The following is a 20,850-nucleotide window of genomic DNA, read 5'->3' as shown; positions in this document are numbered from 1 at the left end:
TAAAGAAAATGAGTTTTTCTACAGATCCAGGTGTGAGTGGTGTGGACTGACAAAGTCCCCTGCCTGAGATAACAGTTTCTCACTGGGCACATTAGTCGGTGGGAAGACAGCAATGGCACTGAAATTTGGGCTAGATCTCCCCAAAAAGACTCCTTCTCAGCCTCCTAAGGCAAGGAGCTGATTTCTTTTGGCTTGCAGGGCTCCTGCATATACACCACTTTGCCTTTGCTGCTCCAGATGTCACTTTGCCTTTGCCATGTCCTTCCTCTGGGGTGGTGTCTCTGAAGGACAGGCCCCTGTCATGCCTTTCAATACAGTGTTCCAGAAAGCTTGCCCTGTTGTTGAAGGGATGAGGGACCTGGGCTCTAGAATACAACTGCTGGTATGGCTGTATGGGGTGCTATGAACATTGTTTCTTTCTGTTTTGTGTGACCCCTCAGTGCTAGCTGGATCTTCTTATTTGCTGCTTTATGTGATGGAAGCTTGGCTATCATCCCATTGGCCTCCTTTGCAGCTAATTAATATCCACTGACTACTGTTTAATTCAGAGGTCCAAGAGGGCTGCTAGAGCATATTTCTCTCTCTTTCACAAGAGAACCCTGTAGTGGAGCAGGTCCTTTAGCTTACTGACCAGAGCAGCTTCTTCAATGTTCTTTTTCCTCTCAACTCAGACTGCCCACTCAGTATACCCTCCATCATGCGAACCAAAACCTGAAACATTGGGATCACATGGCTAAAGATGGCTGTCCCCCTACTAGACCTGTGTTGCATTCTTAAAGTTTCAGATAAAATAGACCATGTACCCGTTATGTCTTCTTGGTTCTCTCCACAAAAGAGCAGCCCCACAAATGGAAGTCTCAAGTGCCAATTTATTTATTTATTTAACTTATATGCTGCCCACTCTACCCAAAGGTCTCTGGGCGGCTTACAACAATTAAAATACAATTTAAAAAGATAAAACAATTAAAACACAATTAAAATAGATACTCTAAAAATTGTCATCAGGACCCACAAATAATGGCGTACTCTTTGCTGCTCCAGTATTCTTTCAAGCAAGTGGAGTTCCATCAAACTGCCATATCCTGGATTAGGTAGTGCAGTAGCATTTCCAGTTTTTCTTGTCTCTGCAGCAACAGCTCACTGTCCTGAATACTGTGGTGAAAATGCACTTCCATCTTTCTGACCCACTCCATTATATTAGATATGCATGTGTCTTCTGTACACTGCAAAGCACCCTGAAATATAAGGTTGAGAACGTGGAACAGTCACTGCACCCCTTTAATCTTCCCAGACTATAGCGCTGCCACCATCTTTGCCTCATTATTTGTGACAAACAGGCCATCTTTTCTGCTGCTCGATTCCACTGCTACAACATGTTCCTCGGAGCCTCTTGAATGTTGTGAGTTGCGTGGCTGTCCTCCATCACAGTCACATTCAGCAGGGTCCATCTGTATCCTGCCTTTGTGTGTTGCCCTATGCCTGATGCCTCCACCTCCCAGTTGTGTCCTATCAGGGAGAAACAAGCATGTTTTGCAGCCTGGCTGCTCCAGATGTCACTTGTAAAATGGACCACCCATGCCCTGGCAAACTGCTGCTATACCAGTTGCCTGACAACTCCATATAAATCTGATACTACCTTGCAGCTCAGAGTCATTTGGGGTGTCAATTGATAATGGGGTGCCCATTCTGCCACAAACCTACAGAAACCAGTGTCCTCCGCCGGAGAGAATGGCAGAGCATCCAGGTCTGTCATCTCCCCTAGGCAAGAAATAATGCCTACATATGTACGTTTGCTGAAAGACTCTTTCCACCTCCTCCAGGGTATCTGGAACTTATTACTGAGATGTGGATCTGGCATTTGCTGTGCCCCACCTCTTGCTATTTCCCCATCTACCTATCTGCTTCCCTGGGCTGGTCGCTCAAACCCTGCCCTCTGATGACTCTTACCCTTCACAATAAGGAAGCCACTTGCCCCTACAGTAACCACTTCATTTGGCAGCAGCAATGCTCAAGTGATTGAGCATGATACTATTGGAGAGGCGGCTCAAGTCCTGTCCATGCTTGAACACTTTCTTGCAGTGCATGCATTCGGCCATGTGAATATCTGTTGCACACTGTTAAAAATGCTTCCAGATTATTCACTTCAAGAGAGTTCCAGTTTTTGACTGCATGTTCCTAAAAGAAATTGCTAATTTGTCATCACTACTAGTTCTGACAGCTGGAAGAGCATGTGCAGCTGGGGGCAGGAGTGATTTCATTGTTACAGTATATGCTTCTGAAATAGTGACCATCTAAGTTCCTTCAGTCTTCTGCTTCCCTGCATCAGATGTATACGTACTTGAAGAAGAGTTCCCACCAACTGCAAAGCAGCTTTGTATAAGAGAGATTTGCTGGCAATGGGGGTTGTAGCGAAATGCCAACAGGTGACGTCATTCCTGCCTGTCCATCACAGAAGCTCACGGGGAGGAGCCAAGGATAGGGCAGGAGGGCCGGGGTTAGAGAGACAGTTGGAGATGTGGAATGGCAGTTAGGGTTTAGGAGAGAGAAGGAGAGGGTTAGCGAATTGAGTTGAGAGTGTTAGGAGAGGGAATTGAGAAGGTTAAAATATATTGAACAACCAGGAATGAAGTTATAAGTACGATAAGAGAGATATTGATTAAAAAGACATAGTAGTTTGGAAAAAAGTGATTGCATACATGATACAGTTACCTGATACAGTTCATACGTGATTTACCTTTATGATTTACTTGACAATAAAAGAATAATTGTTAATTAAACCTCTGAGTCCTAAGTTCAATAACCCTTAGTTTTGGCAGTACACGTGTATAACATAATTGGTATTAGGAGAATACCTGGTGGCAGCGTGAAGGGAAAGGGTGTGATCCCTGCGAGGGCCAAATAAATAGGGGCCACAAGGTCAATGCCACAAGTGGTGGCAACGTAAAGAAAATAGGGTGTGATCCCTTGTGAGGGTCAAATAAATAGGGGCAACAAGGACGATCGCCACAGGGGTCTTCTTTAAATATGATAGGGCTGCATGGTATGAATATGGAAAACAATGTCTGGTGCTCTTCATACATCTCTTTTCCAATCACAAAAGCAGTAGCACTGCTGCTGCCCAAGATGACAATCTATTTATTTATTTATTTAAAATTTATTTATTTATTTATTTATTTATTTATTTATTTATTTATTTATTTATATTTATTTATTTATTTATTTATTTATTTATTTAATTTAATTTAATTTAATTTATACCCCGCCTATCTGGTCTGGAAGGACCACTCTAGGCGGCTAACAACCATCAAAGTAATACAAGACAATGTAAATAAACAATTCTAAGAGATAAAAACACTATGTTAAATCACGTGATACATAAATCAGACAAAAGAAAGAGAAAAGGGGGGGGGGTCAAAAGGTGTATGATGGAAAGGCCTGCCGGAACAACCATGTCTTTAATTGCTTCTTAAAGATATCCAGCGAGGGAGACCCGCGAATCACAGGAGGTAAGTTGTTCCAGAGGCGAGGAGCCACCGCCGAGAAGGCCCGATTTCTTGTCTTTTCCTTCCGGGCCTCCCTCGGCGTTAGGCTCCTCAGCCTCACCTCCTGGCTCGCGTGAGTGACAGGGGTAGATCTTGGTGGGAGTTGGCGTTCAATCGGAGTGCTGATGCCATCTTTGTCCTTCTCTGATACATTGGCTTTGTGTGAGAAATGTCCCTTTTTCATCTTCTGTTTTTAGCCCCTTATCTTGGTTGCCCTGGATGGATTGCACAAAGATATAACTGGAACATATCTGAAGTTCAATCATATATGCTGTACCTCGAACCAGAAGTTTCTCTGCTACTTCCTTGGGAGAGGTGAACACACCTTACACTGTTGCCTGCTGCTCTTTCATAGTGTCAGTGCTGAACAGGGCAGCTAGGTGACAGATTTTGTTTGGCGGGGGGCTCAGAATAGCATTTGTAGGCTGTCTTTTTTGCTGTCCTTCTCCCACTCCTCTCAGTAGAAGCCGATGCAATGGGTGAGGCAACATTTTTGGCGCCTTCCACAAGGGCCCACTTCTTGTACCACATCCCCATTTCATACTGCCTACAGACTCCACCCAAAGAAGAACAATAATATGCGATTCTGCTACAGCAGAACACAAACCCTTCAAGTGAAAATCACAGCCATGCACATAGAGACATAAAATCTACTAACTTAGTATATCTGTCTATATGTATATAACAAAATCTTGTTTTCCTACATGATGTACCCTGAAGGGGCCTAAACCAGATATAGTATTTCCTTGTTGTTTTATAATGTAGTAATCTATGAGTTTACTGATCCTGAATCTTTCCTGACTATATTAAGTAAACAATATAAAGTGAGATGTAGAGAATGTAAATGTAAATTGAGAGTTCAGAAATACTATCAGCAAATGCTTCTTTCAATTTGAAAGAAATCATGTGAAAAAATACCTTTTAATGGCTGTGCCTGCTTCTAGGTTTCATTGCGGCAGACAGGTACCATGTACAGGTTTTGCTCTCACCTTTTGGAAACCTATGGCAACCCCAATCAGGAGACACTGAATTCTCTGCCTCCCATTGCCTTTGCTGCCAGGGTGTTTTTAAGTTTCATTTCTCAATAAATCTCTCCTGTACACCTGAGATATGTTTCACTTTCACTTTCTATGGCAAGGGGAAACCTAGCCTTTTGCTTTCTAAACTATAGGAGTAAATCCAATACCAAGTATTAGGAATCATTATTACAGATATATGGCACTATTGAATTCAGATTTGTATATGGAACTATCTGAATGTGAGATTATTTGGTGCATTCTGAATCTTTCTGAATCCAAATGTACATCCCTTGTATAAGGAGATATTTGGTATTTATGTATCATGCTCAGCATTGTTTTTTGGGTCTTATTTATTCTACAAATCTGCAATATCTGTGTTGAATAACATAATCAGGACGCAGTAACCTGTATGCCAACTCAATTTCATAGCTAAGATTATTAAAGTGACATTATTAGATGTCCATAATTATGCTATGATCTTAATAAGTCTCTTACCTCCCATTTGCTGCACTAGATTGTTTGAAATTTGCCAGGCCAAAACATGATAATTCTGACTAATGGCTCACCCATGCTGTTTTGAAGCTCTCCTGAGAGTGATTCTGTTTTGCAAAATCATAATGAGCCACCTCTCAATCTGAAGCCAACACAAAATTTGAGATTTCAGAGCTGTGTTCCATTTCAACTATAAATATAATTGAAGTGTGTGTGTGTGTGTGTGTGTGTGTGTGTGTGTGTGTGTGTGTGTGTACAGGTGTGTGTACAGGTGTGTGTACAGGTGTGTGTATGAGTGTACTCTTTTAAATAATTCTTTCTAGAATGGTAGAAAAATGTTCCCTACAGCATTAGCAGTGCTCTTCCAAATCCTTGACTATACAACTTTAATTGTATTACATCCTGCAGGGTTCCCATCATTCCAGCAATCTTGCTGAAGATTACTGGAGCAGAGGAACACCTTAATCTCACTGCAATCCCAGTGATTCCATTTACTAAGGCTGTGGAAACAGAGTCCAACAATGTCCTGAAGGCCAAACGCCCTTTCTTATGGGATGTAATACAATTAAATTAGTGGAAATTTTGGAGGATTGATTTGAATGCTGTGGGGAACATTTTTCTGAAATTCTGCAAAGGATTATTTAAAAGACACCACAAAAATACTAATTGATGAATAACATTTTACAAATCCTATGCTCCCATTCAAGATGAGATTAGCAGCTGTATTTATGTATGGCTGCTTTGATAGGCAGCCCAAAGCATTTTTTAAAGGGGATTATATAATGGTGAGTTCATTTCCAGTTTGGCAAGTCCAAGTTGCTCAGAAAATAGGCTCAGACAAAAGAGACACAGCTGACTCTGACTTGCTCATTGTTTCTGGGTGAAATGTATTTTTATGCCATGTTAGTGTTACCTTTATTTATTGAGTTGTTTGCATATTTCATTTTATTTCTAGGTATTTTAAAAATTGCTTCATAGATCACCTTATATTGAAGTGTGATTGCAGAAATGTTGAAATACGTGTGTTGTGGAAAATTGGAATATGTTCTGCAAAGTGGCCCAGTTATAAATGTCACAGACTTGACAACGGTTAGGGTTCCTTTCCTGCTAATTCACACACCCATTGGGCAGGCGGGAAAAGGACAGGAAAGTCCTCAAATTGTGCTTTATGGATCATGGTGAACTGGCTGTGTGCAGCTACTGCAACCTGCTGCATTTTGGCATGCCACCACAATTACTCAAAAAGCAAATGTTTCAAATAATAGATCAATAGCCTCATTTTTCCTACAACTCTCATTTGCACAGATGGTTGCATGAATCAGCCTTACATAAACGTTTTGAGGTGGTGAGAATGTGGGCTGAATTTTGCTTGTGGTGGACTTGTGAGAAATGGATATGTGTTACTTGTTCACTATGAACATAACTAGTAATCTGTATTCCCTGCACTATTGCTAAGTTTCTGAAAGCAAGCCGAACAGAAGCACTTTAAATACGTGATGGATTGCATAGGTAATACTTGATTCCTTTCCTTCCTCAGCAAAGTAGAAGAAGAATTTTATCCATTCATTGCCTTATGGGTGAACCAAACCTCAAATCAATTTAAAAATGTAAAGTGTGGTGTCTTTGGTTCCCACAAAAATGAAGCAAGTACATGAGTGCACACTTTCACCAAAGAAATTGAGCTTCTTGCATTGTGCTTTGCCCAAAAAGTGTATGTGTAACATGTTTCTCTTTTAACATAGCTCTGTTTATATTTTGTCATGATGCTGAAAATATGAGTATTGCCTTTAGGTCAATTACTAGTATTTTTATCCTCATCTGCTTTGTACATACAGGAAAGTAACTAACATTAATTTTCTAGTCTCTTTGAGTGAGAGATATAACATAGATTGAGTTTGGTAAGAAGGAAATGAAAGTATAGGCAGGATGATGAAAGTGAAAGAGATGTCATCTGTAGTAATGATCAAAAAAGCTAAAAATACAGGCTGTCCATCATAGTGAATTTCATGCTGAGAGTAACAGACCCTCCGCTGCCACCCAGACATGCTTATCTACATCATGGGAAGTCTTTAGCCAAAATATGATATTTAACTGAGAAGGAGAGATAGAAAAAAGAGAGAAGGAACAGAGTGAGCTGTCCCCCCCCCCGAGTAGAAATGTCAGGGGGGAGGAGAGAGAAGAAAGAGCAGAAGATAATAGGGAAGAATTGATTGTAGAAGAGAGAGAAGGAAAAAAATCAGAGGAAAGAGAGGAAAAGGTTGAAATCTGTTTGGTAGAGGAGGGAGAAAGAAAAGGAAAGGAGGAGTTAATTCTGCCAGTGTCGGAAGAGGGTATACGAGATCAAAGGGGGAGGAGAGTTTTTAGCATACCAAAGAAAGAGACAACAAGGGAGAAGGAAGGGGAGAGAGAGTCTAGAAAAGATGAATACAGATATGAAAAAGCGCGCGGATTATTAGAGGATTTCCCTAACCTGAAAGTGGGATTACTACCAGAGCCTGAACTAAAAAGGGATTGGTGACAGAGACGCTAGGGTGGACAGTTCTAGTCTTTCCACGAGGGCAAGGTCACTGGAGGAAGGGAATCAGACCGGATCAGTCCTTCAATCAGCCACCGCAGGAGGGAGACTGGGCCAGACATCTTTGTTGCAGGACGATATGTGCGGTGCAGAGTGCTCCATTGAGGAAACCTACAGAGCGGGAGTGGTTTGGACCAGCCCCTCAATAAACTTTCCCAATTTACAAACGGAGTTTTCATCATCAAATTATGGACAGTTACCTAATCTTAGTTGTTTTGATCCTATATAAGTTGTTGTGGAATCACCAAATGTTAAAAGAAATAAATCTGTTGATGTTTCAAAAGAGGCTCAGTTGTTGTTTCCCACCAAAAAGGAGGAACTACTTCAGATTTCCAATGAATCCAGTCACATTAACCTTTACTGCTTATTATCCTTCATTGTTTTCAGGTTCCTTGAAACTCATTCCAGGATTCACATTCTTTGAATATTTATATAATCTTGTTAAATAGGTTGTGTAAAGTCACTGAAATAAATTGTAAATGAAAAGTGTCTTTCTTGCTAAGAGACATGTACAGTAGTGCCTCACATTGTGACGTTAATTCGTTCCGCAAAAATCGCTGCAGAACGAAAACGTCGCTATGCGATATTAAAAAGCCCATAGAAACGCATTAAAGCGCAATATAATGCGTTCCTACGGGCTTAAAACTCACCGTTCAGCGAAGATCCTCCATAGCGCGGCCATTTTCGCTGCCTCTTAAGCAAGGAATTGGTCCCTAAACACAGTGGGTGGCCATTTTGTTTACCCAGCGGCCATTTTGAAACTGTCGATCAGCTGTTTTAAAATCGCCGCTTTGCGATGCTCGGTTCCCAAAGCAGGGAACCGAGCATCGCAAAGGGAAATTCCTCCATACGGAACATCGCAAAGCAATCGCTTTTGCGATCGCAAAAAATGTGTCGCAAAGCAATTTCGTCGCTAAACGGAGCAATCGCTATGCGAGGCACCACTGTAATACAAAGGTTATTTTCATTTTATTTTCTACACATTTTCTCATTGCACAGGTACAACCATTTACACAAAACCAGACACCAGAGTTTGCGGGGCAGGAGGGAGGATTTTTTTTTATTTAACTAATTTTTCAGAAGCCTGCAGCAAGCATGACTGCCGGCCATACCTTCTGTATGTCCTGTTATATACATAAGTTTCATCAAGCAGTTAGGGAAAGTACTATATAAGTATTTTTATTAAGACTTTTAAAAAGATTGATAGATCAAATACCAGTGTGATAACATGTGAGCAGATTGTGGATAAACATTAGGAAACACTTCCTGTTAATAAGCGTATGATAAGTGTTTGATATTGGGATAGACTTGTCCTTGGTTGATATGAGTATTTAAATAAAGGCTTGATGGCCATTTGCCAGGAGTGCTATAGTTTCATTCTGTACAGCAGATCTTTCATTGAGCAAGAAGGCTTGGACTGGGAGACCTCCAAGGTACAGTGGGGTCTTGACTTGAGAACTTAATCCGTATTGGAAGGCGGTTCTCAAGTCAAAAAGTCTGTAAGTCAAGTCTCCATTGACCTACAGTGCATTGAAAACCGATTAATCCCGTAACAGGCCGTTTTTGTTCCATTTTGGTTTTTTTCTGGTCTGTAAGTCAAATCTCAGTCTGCAAGTCAAACCTAAATTTTGCAGCTAGAGAAGTCTGTAACTCAAAAAGTCTGTAAGTCAAGCCGTCTGTAAGTCAAGGGTCCACTGTACTTGGAACTGTAACTTCACTTTCCAGCCTCTTCTCAAAATTCAATCCACCTTGGTTATCTACTTCTTGTAGTCTGTATGAGACTATAAGTCTAAAAAACAGGCAGTCTGAAATTTTTATTCTGAGCCACTGGAATGTCCACGAATATTCCACGTAGTCATACCAAGCTGTAAGAAGCTTCAGTGCTACAGTGGCTAATTATAGTATAGATTTGATTAAGACAGTCCCTACAATATTTATTTAATTATTTAAATAAATCAGTTATTGATTGTGACTCTGTTAATTCTGGATAATTTGGTTGATGTCAGATTTTATTTTGGAGGCAAGCAGGTGTGTCATGATGAGTCTAAATGCTTCATTGACAGAAAACATACATGAAATAACACTTGGAATTACAAAGCTCTATCCATGCATGTTTAGTGACTCTGAAAGAACTTCACAGTCTACCTCTGTCACATTGGGAGTTATGCTCAGGTCATTGTTGTGTCTGTTTAACACAAGGAACACCATTCTAATGGATGGGCTAAAAGTGGTGCCTATTTCTTTAGCAGCTATTTTCTTTTTCACTCTAGGAACTCACATCCACACAAGAGAGGCAGCTTTTGTTTGTTAGCAATGAGAATTGGGTTGAATTGTGTCCTTCAGATACTGTCAGGATTAAAGCTCTTGATCTTTCCTAGTGTACTGTCTTTAGAAGAGGACCTTTCCTGGAAGAAATACTTATTTTGCAGTGTCAAGTGGGACATGGGCGTGTGCACACACCTGCATTAAAATATACATTTAGAATATGTGGTGTTGGGATGGATGTTAGTATTATGCTCTAATTTGGTGTTTTATATTTTAACAACATGGAAAATTCCTTTTATGCATTGACTATTAAAATAAATATAATACATTTCAGAAAGAGAGAACAATTCTTTCCAAATGGTAACAGCGAGACCCGTATCTCATGTCTTCTCTCCCTATCCAGTTTAGATAGTGGAAAATTCATCCTGTAGAATACAGCTATATGGACATAAATATACAGAGAAAATAATTTCTGAGCCAATGTGTCTGCTATTAGAAGTGCCTATTTAAAATGGCAACTTGTGAGAGTAGAAAAAATTTGCTTAGATATTCTGTAGAGTGTTGTCAGAAAGCTGAATCTGTGGATCTTTAGGACTGACATTACTTCCTCTCTGTTGTGGTTTGATCTAAAGAGCTATTCCATGTGTGCACCTAGTACAAGGTGCGCCAGTTTAGTAAAGTTCTCCTGTCAAACATTCCCATTAAGAACTAAAATGATGATACAGCATATAATTCATCTTGCATTAATATAAGCGTGTCTTCCACACCAATCCAACAGATGATGATTGCAGGAGTATAAATTAAATTTGGAAAAAATGGAGGAGAAGAAAATTGGAATGGACTCACAGTAGCCATAGGATTAAAGTGATATGGGAAGGGCTCTCAAGGAAGCCTCAAGGGAACAGTGAAAGTAGGTCTTTCAATGGAGAGGAACATGATCAAAAGGGCTGTGATGGTATTCCTCCCAAACTCATTAAGAACAACTGTGAATGGTGGGCCCCAATCCTGGCAAACCTTTTCACATATATTGACCAAAATGTTCACATGCCATCAGAATGGGGCACAGATACTATTATCCCCATTTATAAAAAAGGTAAAAAAGACAATCCAGTTACAACCCATAATTAGTAAGCTTTTTGCCAAACATTTATCTTGGAAATTGATAGATTGGATGGACTCTTAGAGTGTTTTGGTAGATGAACAAGCTGGATTTAGATCTGGTAGATCTACACAGGATCATGCCCTTATTCTATGGCACCTAGTTGATAAGTACTCTAAGAAGCCCCAAGGGTCCCTATTTGCCGCTTTTATTGATCTTAGATTGGCTTTTGATTTAATTTCACAAGATAGGCTCTGGAGTAAGTTAGAGTCTTCCACAATAGATCAACGCCTTCTGCTGCTTATGTATAAGCTGCATGAAAATACAACACTCAGAATTAGATGCAACAAGGAAGGACCCTTGTCTGATGAAGTTCCTACCTATAATGATGTGAAGCAAGGGTGTATATTAGCTCCATTGTTATTTAATTTCTATATCAACTCAATGGTAACGACACTCAGTCATACAGCGTTCTACTCCCCCAAACTAGCCAATAGACATATATCCCTTCTGTTATATGCAAATGATGCAGTCCTCATTTCACAGACACCAATAGGACTAAAGAGAGCATTATAAGCTCTTGTGCAATATTGTAAAGAGGAAGTGCTACAGATAAATTACTTGAAGACCCAAGTTTTAGTGTTCACTCAGAGGCCCAGGATCTATAAGTGGTTAATTGATGAGCATGAGACAGAACAAATTAAGGCTTATAAATATTTGGGCGTCGTTTTCCAATATAAAGGAAACCACAAGGCCCATGTTATCAATGTGGTACAAGCAGCACAAAAATCTATCCTTACTATACTAAAATTCTTCTATTCAAAGGGAGGTCAGTACATTCCAGCTGCACTAAGATTGTTTCAGGCCAAATGCCTTAGTCAGCTCTTGTATGGGGCACAATTGGGCCCCTATTCTTCATTTATCCAGTTAGAAGTAGTTCAATCTACATTTGTGAAGGCTATCTTACAAGTTCCAAGAGGGGTATCCAATGCAGCCCTTAGGCTTGAAGTGGGCTACCTGAAGGTTGAAGCCAGAGCTTGGCTGGCCATTTTTAACTTTTAGCTAAAACTAACCTTTCAAGAATTTGCTTAGATGTTCTGTCATCGAAAGGGACATGGTGGCGCTGTGGGCTAAACTGGAGAAGCCTGTGCTGCAGGGTCAGAAGATCAAGCAGTCGTAAGATCGAATCTACGTGACGGAGTGAGTGCCCGTCACTTGTCCCAGCTCCCGCCAACCTAGTGGTTCGAAAGCATGCAAATGCAAGTAGATAAATAGGGACCACCTTGGTGGGAAGGTAACAGCGTTCCGTGTCTAAGTCGCACTGGCCATGTGACCACGGAAGATTGTCTTCGGACAAACGCTGGCTCTATGGCTTGGAAACGGGGATGAGCACCGCACCCTAGAGTCGAACACTACTAGACAAAAATTGTCAAGGGGAACCTTTACCTTTTACCTTCTGTCATCGAAGCTACCAGAATAAATTTGACACAACTCCGGGAGGCAGTGGAAGATAGGAGAGCCTGGCGTGCTGTGGTCTATGGGGTCACAAAGGGCTGGGCATGACTAAATGACTAAACGAACGAACGAACCTTTCAACCAATTGGACTGACTTGACTGGTATTACAGGATATCCATCAGTCACCTTGGAATAGAGCAATATACCATAAAATCAACAGATACGGCTATTCAGTAGAATGTACCCAACAAATGGGATATGTTAAGGCCAAGAGTAATCTTAGGCAGCGTATTATTGAGACAGAAAGGCAGCAGGACCTTGGCATTATCAGAAATAGGTTTATACTTGACAACGCACTGCTCCTATCCAAACCGGCTAAATATCTCTACTCATCCTTAACACCTAAACAATGCAAACCTCTTACTCTGGCCTGCTTCAATGCACTTCCATCAGCAGTCCAGGAAGGGAGCGAAGTATAACAACACCCCTTACACTCAGCATATATGCCCCTGTAACTCTGGTGAGATCGAATCTCCCATGTGTTACTTCATTGTGTTATTTATTCTGACATCCGAGAAGTCCTTGTTAACCCTTATATAAGGGCATTCCCAAGCTGCAATAGCCCATAGTTAAGGCCTATGATAGGGAGATAGGAGATATTTAGTAAGATGTATGAATGTAGTTTAAGGGACGTGGTGGCGCTGTGGGCTAAACCGCAGAAGCCTGTGCTGCAGGGTCAGAAGACCAGCAGTCGTAAGATCGAATCCACGCGACGGAGTGAGCTCCCATCACTTTGTCCCAGCTCCTGCTAACTTAGCGGTTCGAAAGCATGCAAATCCAAGTAGATAAATAGGGACCACCTTAGTGGGAAGGTAACAGCGTTCCGTGTCTAAGTCGCACTGGCCATGTGACCACGGAAGATTGTATTCGAACAAAACCCTGGCTCTATGGTTTGGAAACGGGGATGAGCACCGCACCCTGGAGTCGAACACGACTGGACAAAAAATTGTCAAGGGGACCTTTTACCTTTTATGAATGTAGTTACACACACACACACACACACACACAGAGAGAGAGAGAGAGAGAGAGAGAGAGAGAGATTTAGTGTTTTAGTGATTTTAATGTTTTTAGATTGATTTTATGTCTCCTAATTTAAATAATGTACCTTACTTTTGCTGGTCAATGACTGTAATAAAACATTTATTATTATTATCAAAAGGATGATTCAAAGTGACAGAGAATTATTGAGATTGGTCATCATTCAGGTACTTGCCACCTTTCTTTGCTAAAGTTTTTTAAAAGTTCTGTTCTCTTCTAAAGGGAATAAGGACAAGTTTGTGTAACCAAGGATGAGCCTGGTTGTTTTCAATTTTGGTTGTAAGCTGCAGTTTATCTTATGCTCTTGTTCCACCAGCACTTCCATCACTATATTATTTGAAAGTCTTTAAGAGTTTGAGGGTATGTGATAGTAGTCATAGAACCATAGAATCATGAAGTTGGAAGGGGCCTATAAGGCCATCGAGTCCAACCACCTGCTCAATGCAGGAATACAAATCAAAGGATATCTGCCAGATGATAGTTTAAATTTCTCTTGAATGTCTACAGTGTTGGAGCACTCACCACCTCTCGAGGTAATTGATTCCATTGTCATACTGCTCTAACAGTTAGGAGATTAGTCTGGGAAAAAAGTGTGATTACTGTACGTGTATCAAGACATATTATATAAATGTGTAGTTTGAAGTATTTAAAAGACTTGTGTTTGTGATCTTGTAAAAATCTGTGATTGTTCATCTCTGCATAGGGTGTTAGGATGCAGTTCTAGGACATCTTTAAGGTAATATATGTAATAAGGATTCCGAGTAGGATAACCAGTCTCAGGGTGAAACTACACAGCTTCAATAAAACAAGCAAGTCGTTTTACTGTAGTTTAGCTGCAAACAGGCATGATCCCATTTGTAACATACAACCAAGCTCTGGCCCTTTTTTCCATGTGGTGTGGATGGGTCTGCATGTTGGGGGCTTGGCATAATGTCCCATGACACAAATGTCTTGTCCCACTCCCAGTTCCCTCTTTTTTGTTTTTAAAATAGATGTTTGTGCTCATCTTTGGGTGTGCAGTTCTAAATACAGGATTTTTTTAAAGCATCAATCCTCCACATGTGTGCAAGGAGACACAAAGGAAAACAAATCAAAGATACAATGGCAATCAAGGGAGGAGAAAGAGAGGCAGCAGACAGTTGGCAGGAAAAAAAAGAGACAGTCCTGTTTTGTCCGAAACTGCAGTGCATCCACAAAAAAAATGGAACAGAAAACAACTGGATTGGGTGCAGTTTCAAACCATTGTATGGCTTGGTCTCATGTGCTATGATTGGAATTGCAGTGGATCCAATCACTTTTTTCCTGAAGAGTGTGATTTCAGCCTCAGATGCTCTGTGAACTTTGGACCTAGCAGACTTGAAAAAAAAGAGTAGTCAACCAGGTTCCTCCAGCTGTAGCAGAATTTTTTAGAGCTTCAATTAGGTATGAAGGCTGGTATGGGACTACTGACAAAAATCAACAACTTTGTCAGGTTTCTCTTCTTCTCCATGTCTGGTTCATTTTTGCTTCTTTTTACATAATATTGATGAGCATCTTCCAAATTCTAGAACAAAATATTCACTGGCGGGGTCAATGAAGTAGTTGTTAAAATTATGTCAGGATCAAGGGCTGAACTGAATCATGTATGAGGGTTATGATTGGGAAGTCAGTCATAAGGCTGCTGTTCTTATGAGCTACATAGTTCATGGGTGTAGGGTAGGAGGGAAATAATTTGAATCCTTCTGTCCAACATGCAAGAGGTTCTGCTAGTAGAGCAAAATCCAAGACCTCTTGACAGCACTTGCAGTTTGCACTGCTTGTCCCCCAGTTCTTTCCTTCTTTGAGAAGTTTAAGATTGCTTGGTTGGGAATACAGTCCCTTAGGACAGTGGTCCTCAACCTTGGGCCTCCAGATGTTCTTGAACTTCAACTCCCATACATCCTAGCCAGCAAAGGTGGTTGTGAAGGCTTCTGGGAGTTGTAGTCCAAGAACATCTGGAGGCCCAAGGTTGGGAACCACTGCCTTAGGAGACAGCAGATGAAAAGTAGCGAGGAGAGGAACAGCATATTTGCTTATGAGGATGCCTATTTAAAAGAATACCCTGCTCACGGTTTATCCATGACTGAAGAAACCACACGGGTAAATTAACATGGGTGTTAATATTCTGTGCTCATCAATGAGATAGGCATGTGAATAAATGAATATGGCTGCCCATATCACATCTGATTCTAATTAATTAAAAATGAAGAATTAATTATAGCCCTAGACATGCACAATTAGCAGCAAATAATCTGTCAATTGCACTTTGGAGTCTTTTATCTGTCTTCCCAGGAAACTCTCTCTAGACCTACCGAATCTGTATTGACTGTGTCTTGCCCCTGGAATGTGCAGGATTCACTGTAATTTTTTCCTCTTTTCTTTCCTCCTTCTATAAACCTATTCACAATAAGAATGTGGTACAGTATTACCTGAAAACAGGAAGTTCTTTTGGCTCCATTATGCTGAGTTTTTCCTTCTCTCTCTCTCTCCCCCCCCCCCGAATGTCTGAAGTTATTTTGTGTGCACCAGTACTAGACACATGAATATGTAATACCATGTTTATTACCTATTATGATCCTTTCATTTAGTTTCTTGGGATAATAATCCAGTAAGTTTTTTAGACTCAATAAAACCTAGGCAACCACAATGTGAATATTTCCAAGCAATTATGAAATCACTTTTCATTTTAATAGCTCTGCTGGCATGGTGAAAATGCTGTTCAGCTTCTAGCTTTAATATTGCATCTTGCTTTTGTCCTAACTCACGTAGAATATTAACTTTTTTTGTCACATGGGGAATTGTTTTGTTATTTACTGGTCCTTAAAAAACTTACCTGGGCCTGGAATCCCAAATATAAAGGGAATACTTTGAAAGGAAAAAAAGAACATGCACACTGTTACTTGAAAAGTGCTAAAGGAAGCATCTTATTGCCCTGTTATGCACGTACAATACTATGGATGCAGACTCTTCCAGAGCAAATGCAGGGAGGTGTCCAGTACCTTCTTGTGTGGATGTAAGCCTGCTTGGAATCAACAAAAGCAATTCCTGGCCTATGCCATGGGGAACCAGAGATCACAAATGGTCCATGTGGCAGAGAGTTTCATTCTCCTCGTGGTACACATGATCCTTGCCTTAGTCATATTTCCATATCAGGGCGTTTGCAGCTTGCAGGGCTAGGCCATGGGGTGCTATGTGAGGTGAGCTACAGTCTAGAAACCAGTGGTTGTGGGAGAAAACCAGTAGTTAGAACTGAAGAAGAAGTCCAGACAGACCAAAAGAGAAACTGGAAAACATGATTCAGAAGCAAGGCAGAAGTCAGGATCAAAGAGCAATGCATAGTTTAGTGGCTCATCACACAAATCTAAAGGCTTTCGGTCTGAATCCCAGCAGTTCCTCACAGTAGCCTGCTGGGAGCTTGTTAGTTTTCTCTGGCTGCAACAACAGAAGCACCAAACACCACCTTATCCTTGCCTTTCCCATAATTGAAGTTGTTGCCCCAGGGCAGTTCAGCGGCTTTGATCACTAAAACTGGTGATCTGCTCAGCATCAAATACATTATTATTACAGAAGGAGGGGGAAAGAAGATAAGAGCTTCTGAAGAAGAGCAATATGATGATTGTATAGTTACATCTATTTTTATAATGGAGGAATTGTTCAGCAACTCAGTTGCTTTCCTAAGTTATTGCCTTAAAAATAATATTAAGCATAAACCTTGGAACACTTTTCCTTCCAATGCCATCTAGCAAACAATGCAGTGTTACATAATAAAATCAGTGTGACTTGTTTACATCAGATCAGTCCTGAATAAGGAAGGAGCAGCATTCTGTCTGTATTTCCCCCCAGAAAGGATTGACTACACTTTATTCGTTCTAGTATGAATAAATTGGGATATTATTTAAAAAGGAATCCATCCTCTTGCATTTTTCCTTTAATGAGCCAACATTTTTGAAGTATAGAACTAGAATGGCAGTGTTCCTATCCAAGGCTTTTAAGTACTAGATACTTACCATGCAAGCTAATCCTCCTTCCATGGCCCTGGCATCCCATGCAAATGTCAAATAATTTTTCTAACATCTAGCAACTGGATTTCAGCAGTCTACTAAGGACAGCATATTCTGTATCCAATGCTACTTGCCTTCATAAAAAACAAGTTATATTTGTGATATGTATTTATTAATATTTTATAAATTTTACATACGGTATCTTTCATTACTTTATTTTCAGCTATACTTTCCTTCTGTAATACCAGTTCTTCAAGTGTCGTGAGATCCTTACATATACCGTATCTTTTCAGCCAGTCTTTAGTCCACTGCTCTTAACGGAATAAGATGAAACCAAGATATACTCTCAATTCCTAATTTATTTATTTATTTATTAAATTTATACCCCGCCCCTCTAGACCATGTCTACTCGGGGCGGCTTACAACATTAATTTCTTTCATTTGTTCTTTATTTCCCTCTTTTCCCTAACTAATCTTTTATCCTAATAACATGTTTCTTCCTTAATGAATTTGCCATATTTTGCTTCAAATTTGCTGAAAATTTCTCCAACTCTGCCGCTGGATAGAGAAAACGATGGAATAATTATTTATATATATATTTACTCCAAATTAAAAGCATATTTTAAAAAGGGATTTTCAATTATTTTTACATTACTATTATTACATTGTATAAAAAGAAGGTTCTTGAGGTTCCAATGAATTATTGTAATTCCATATTTAACAATGTTATTAGACTGAGATGTAATATCAAGTATGTGTCTTATTTAATTCACCATTTAATACAATATATTGGGAAGACCCAACCCTACTACTTCTTGAGATTTATACCATTTCTTCTTATTAATCCTTTTTAAATCTCTGTTACAAAATTTAATAATCATATTTCGCCAATCATTGCCAGTGCAATTTTGAAAGGGGAGTGGAGCTCCATAAAGTGAGGAAAACTTGGTTATATCTCAAAATGGTCCCAGTAGGATGAGAGTAGGATGAGCATGTATTGTATAACTGTTATTTTGTGTTATGACGTTTCTTAGATATGTAAGTTTCTGGTTTTATTTTCAAATTTAAAAATGCACTACCAATGATTTGAAAATATGTGTACCTTAACTTGTTTGTTTATTCCTCATTTTGCTCTCCACTTACATAAGGGGCTTCAAGAGGAAAGAGAACATTTTGAGAAGACCAAAGAAATCCTTATCACTTTCTGACAGTGGGAAATTAGGTGCAACAAGAACGTGCAGTTTGTCAGGCTTAAAAAAAAAAGTATATGCCTCCTCACAGATGCCCTAGGGTAAGACTAGGCAAACATGATGGCATACTGTTAGCACCATTAAGCTTCAGCTCCTGTTGCTGCCTGTAGGTTAAGTGATAGAGCTTTGAAATGCTGGCCTAAAAAGCAAGAATTCATATTTAATGTAGAAAGATTGATGTCCTAGAGGTATCACGGTTCTGTGAAGAAAGTATGTTTCAGGTTTCAGTAGAAAAACACAGATTTCTAGAGAGCATTATAAAACATATATAAGGTTGTAACCAGGATGAAGCAACTGGGGCTTTGCCCAAGACACCAAAATTTAGAGGGCACTAAAATCTAGAGATGGAACTACAGATGAATGAAAGGAAGAGCAATAGCAACTCCTCCTGGCTCTTTCCATTTCCCCTCTCCCCCACTACATTTTTTTAAAGCATACACTTTCTCTTTCCTTTGAGGAGATGCCACATTATTCTTTTCCTTTTTTGGGGGGGGTGACTGTGCCTCTGGGTGGAGTGGGTGGGACAGTAGAGTTATGGCTCTACTGATTGATATATATTAGCACAAATAATTTTGATGAAGCTATGAGGCTTCATAAACCTTGCTAAGTTTAAGGCTTCAGTAAATCTTAATACAGCTCTGTGAATATGAGATTCACAACTGTAGTGTTCACTTCTCACTTTTCTGGGTGGGTGGGTGAGAGATAATTCACAGTGTGAAATGGTGGTTACTGTGTTGAACTTGGAGATGAGCAACAGACAGCCTTCAAAACCTTCTTTATTGAATAATAAAGCAGGAGATTAACAGTTTGAATATACTGCATACAGACTAGGTTCCTACAATTAACAACTAACTCACAACCAACTTCTCTGTATATCCCACAGAAAGCACTCCTACTCAAAAGGAGAGGGAGTTGCTGTTACAGTGAAAGTCTTCTTCCTGAAGAGATGAGGTCCTGCACACTATGGCAGAATGTTTCTTCTTGAATAAGTTCAGGAGTAAACTGCAAAATGACAAAAGACAGAGTATTTTAAGACTTCAATGTTGCTTAGCAGTAATCATATGTAGACAAAAGGATAAGGGGAGTGAGGACTGTCCTTTTATTCTCCCTAAATGTCATTCTGGCTTCTGTGACCAAGGAGATTACCTACAGAGCTAAGAGCTGTTGGAAAAATAGCAGACACACCTTGGCCTTCTTCACCAATGGGTATACAGTACTAGCTAGATATGAGTGTGCCAAACTCTGCATTTTACATAATTTCTCATCAATCATCAGTCCATTTCAGGCAAAAGTTCCCAGGTTAGCGGCATCCCATTTCCTGAGATTTCAGGGCCCAAACCAGAGATGATGGTATGGGCTCTTGAGATATCACAAGATATGTTAGTGAAGTCACAAAGCCAAGGCATAAATCAGAGGTGACTTGATGGCACACAAGTATGGATCTCCATCAGTATCTTGGACCTGGGAAGCAAATAGGTAAACCAAAGATCTAGGTTTGTCTGCTTTCTGGAATAGACAAATTAAGACACAAAGGCCAGGACCTTATTGTAGGTTTACACTTAAGTCTTGGAAACAAATTGCTATTTATTTAAAATATGTTGTTTGTGTTTGCGGATGAGCGTACAACTACGCAATTGGTATTTTACTCTGGTGCAGATAAAACCACATATCATGGTGGCAAATTACAGGTAATTAATAAAGTGCCAGTTGCATGACACGTGTGACTGACACGTGACAGGTACATAACTGATATCCTTAATTAGCTGTAATTCATTGCGGCAACTTACATGATTTCACTTACTACAAAGTAGAATCATCACATGATTCTGGATGTTGAGCCTAATTGAAGTATAAAAAATTATTTCTCAAAACACATTAATTACAACAACAGCAACAACAACAAAATAATTACCGTATTTCACTATGAAATGGCAACTTTTGGGAAACTTCACATTGTTCTTAAAATAAGAGAAATCTGGATTTCTATTTATTTATTTTCACAAACTACCATTGAAATGGTGGGTTTATAAACTTG

At 39.9% G+C, this 20,850-nt stretch overlaps 1 protein-coding gene and 1 long non-coding RNA gene across 5 annotated transcripts in view; one reads left to right on the top strand and one right to left on the bottom strand.

The window, feature by feature from the left end:
• GPM6A (glycoprotein M6A) overlaps positions 1–20,850 on the top strand; it is a 241,131-nt gene that overhangs the window by 143,579 nt on the left and 76,702 nt on the right. The gene's annotated exons all lie outside the window — the stretch shown is intronic.
• On the bottom strand, positions 3,572–4,542 carry LOC144589397 (uncharacterized). Its single transcript, XR_013545480.1, has 2 exons — positions 4,461–4,542; positions 3,572–3,757 (listed from the first exon to the last, which is right to left on the bottom strand). It is a non-coding gene; the product is annotated as an uncharacterized LOC144589397 (long non-coding RNA).

This window comes from Pogona vitticeps, chromosome 5, assembly GCF_051106095.1.
Source record: "Pogona vitticeps strain Pit_001003342236 chromosome 5, PviZW2.1, whole genome shotgun sequence".
NCBI classification, from domain to species: Eukaryota; Metazoa; Chordata; class Lepidosauria; order Squamata; family Agamidae; genus Pogona; species Pogona vitticeps.
This window is presented reverse-complemented; position numbering and strand designations above follow the sequence as displayed.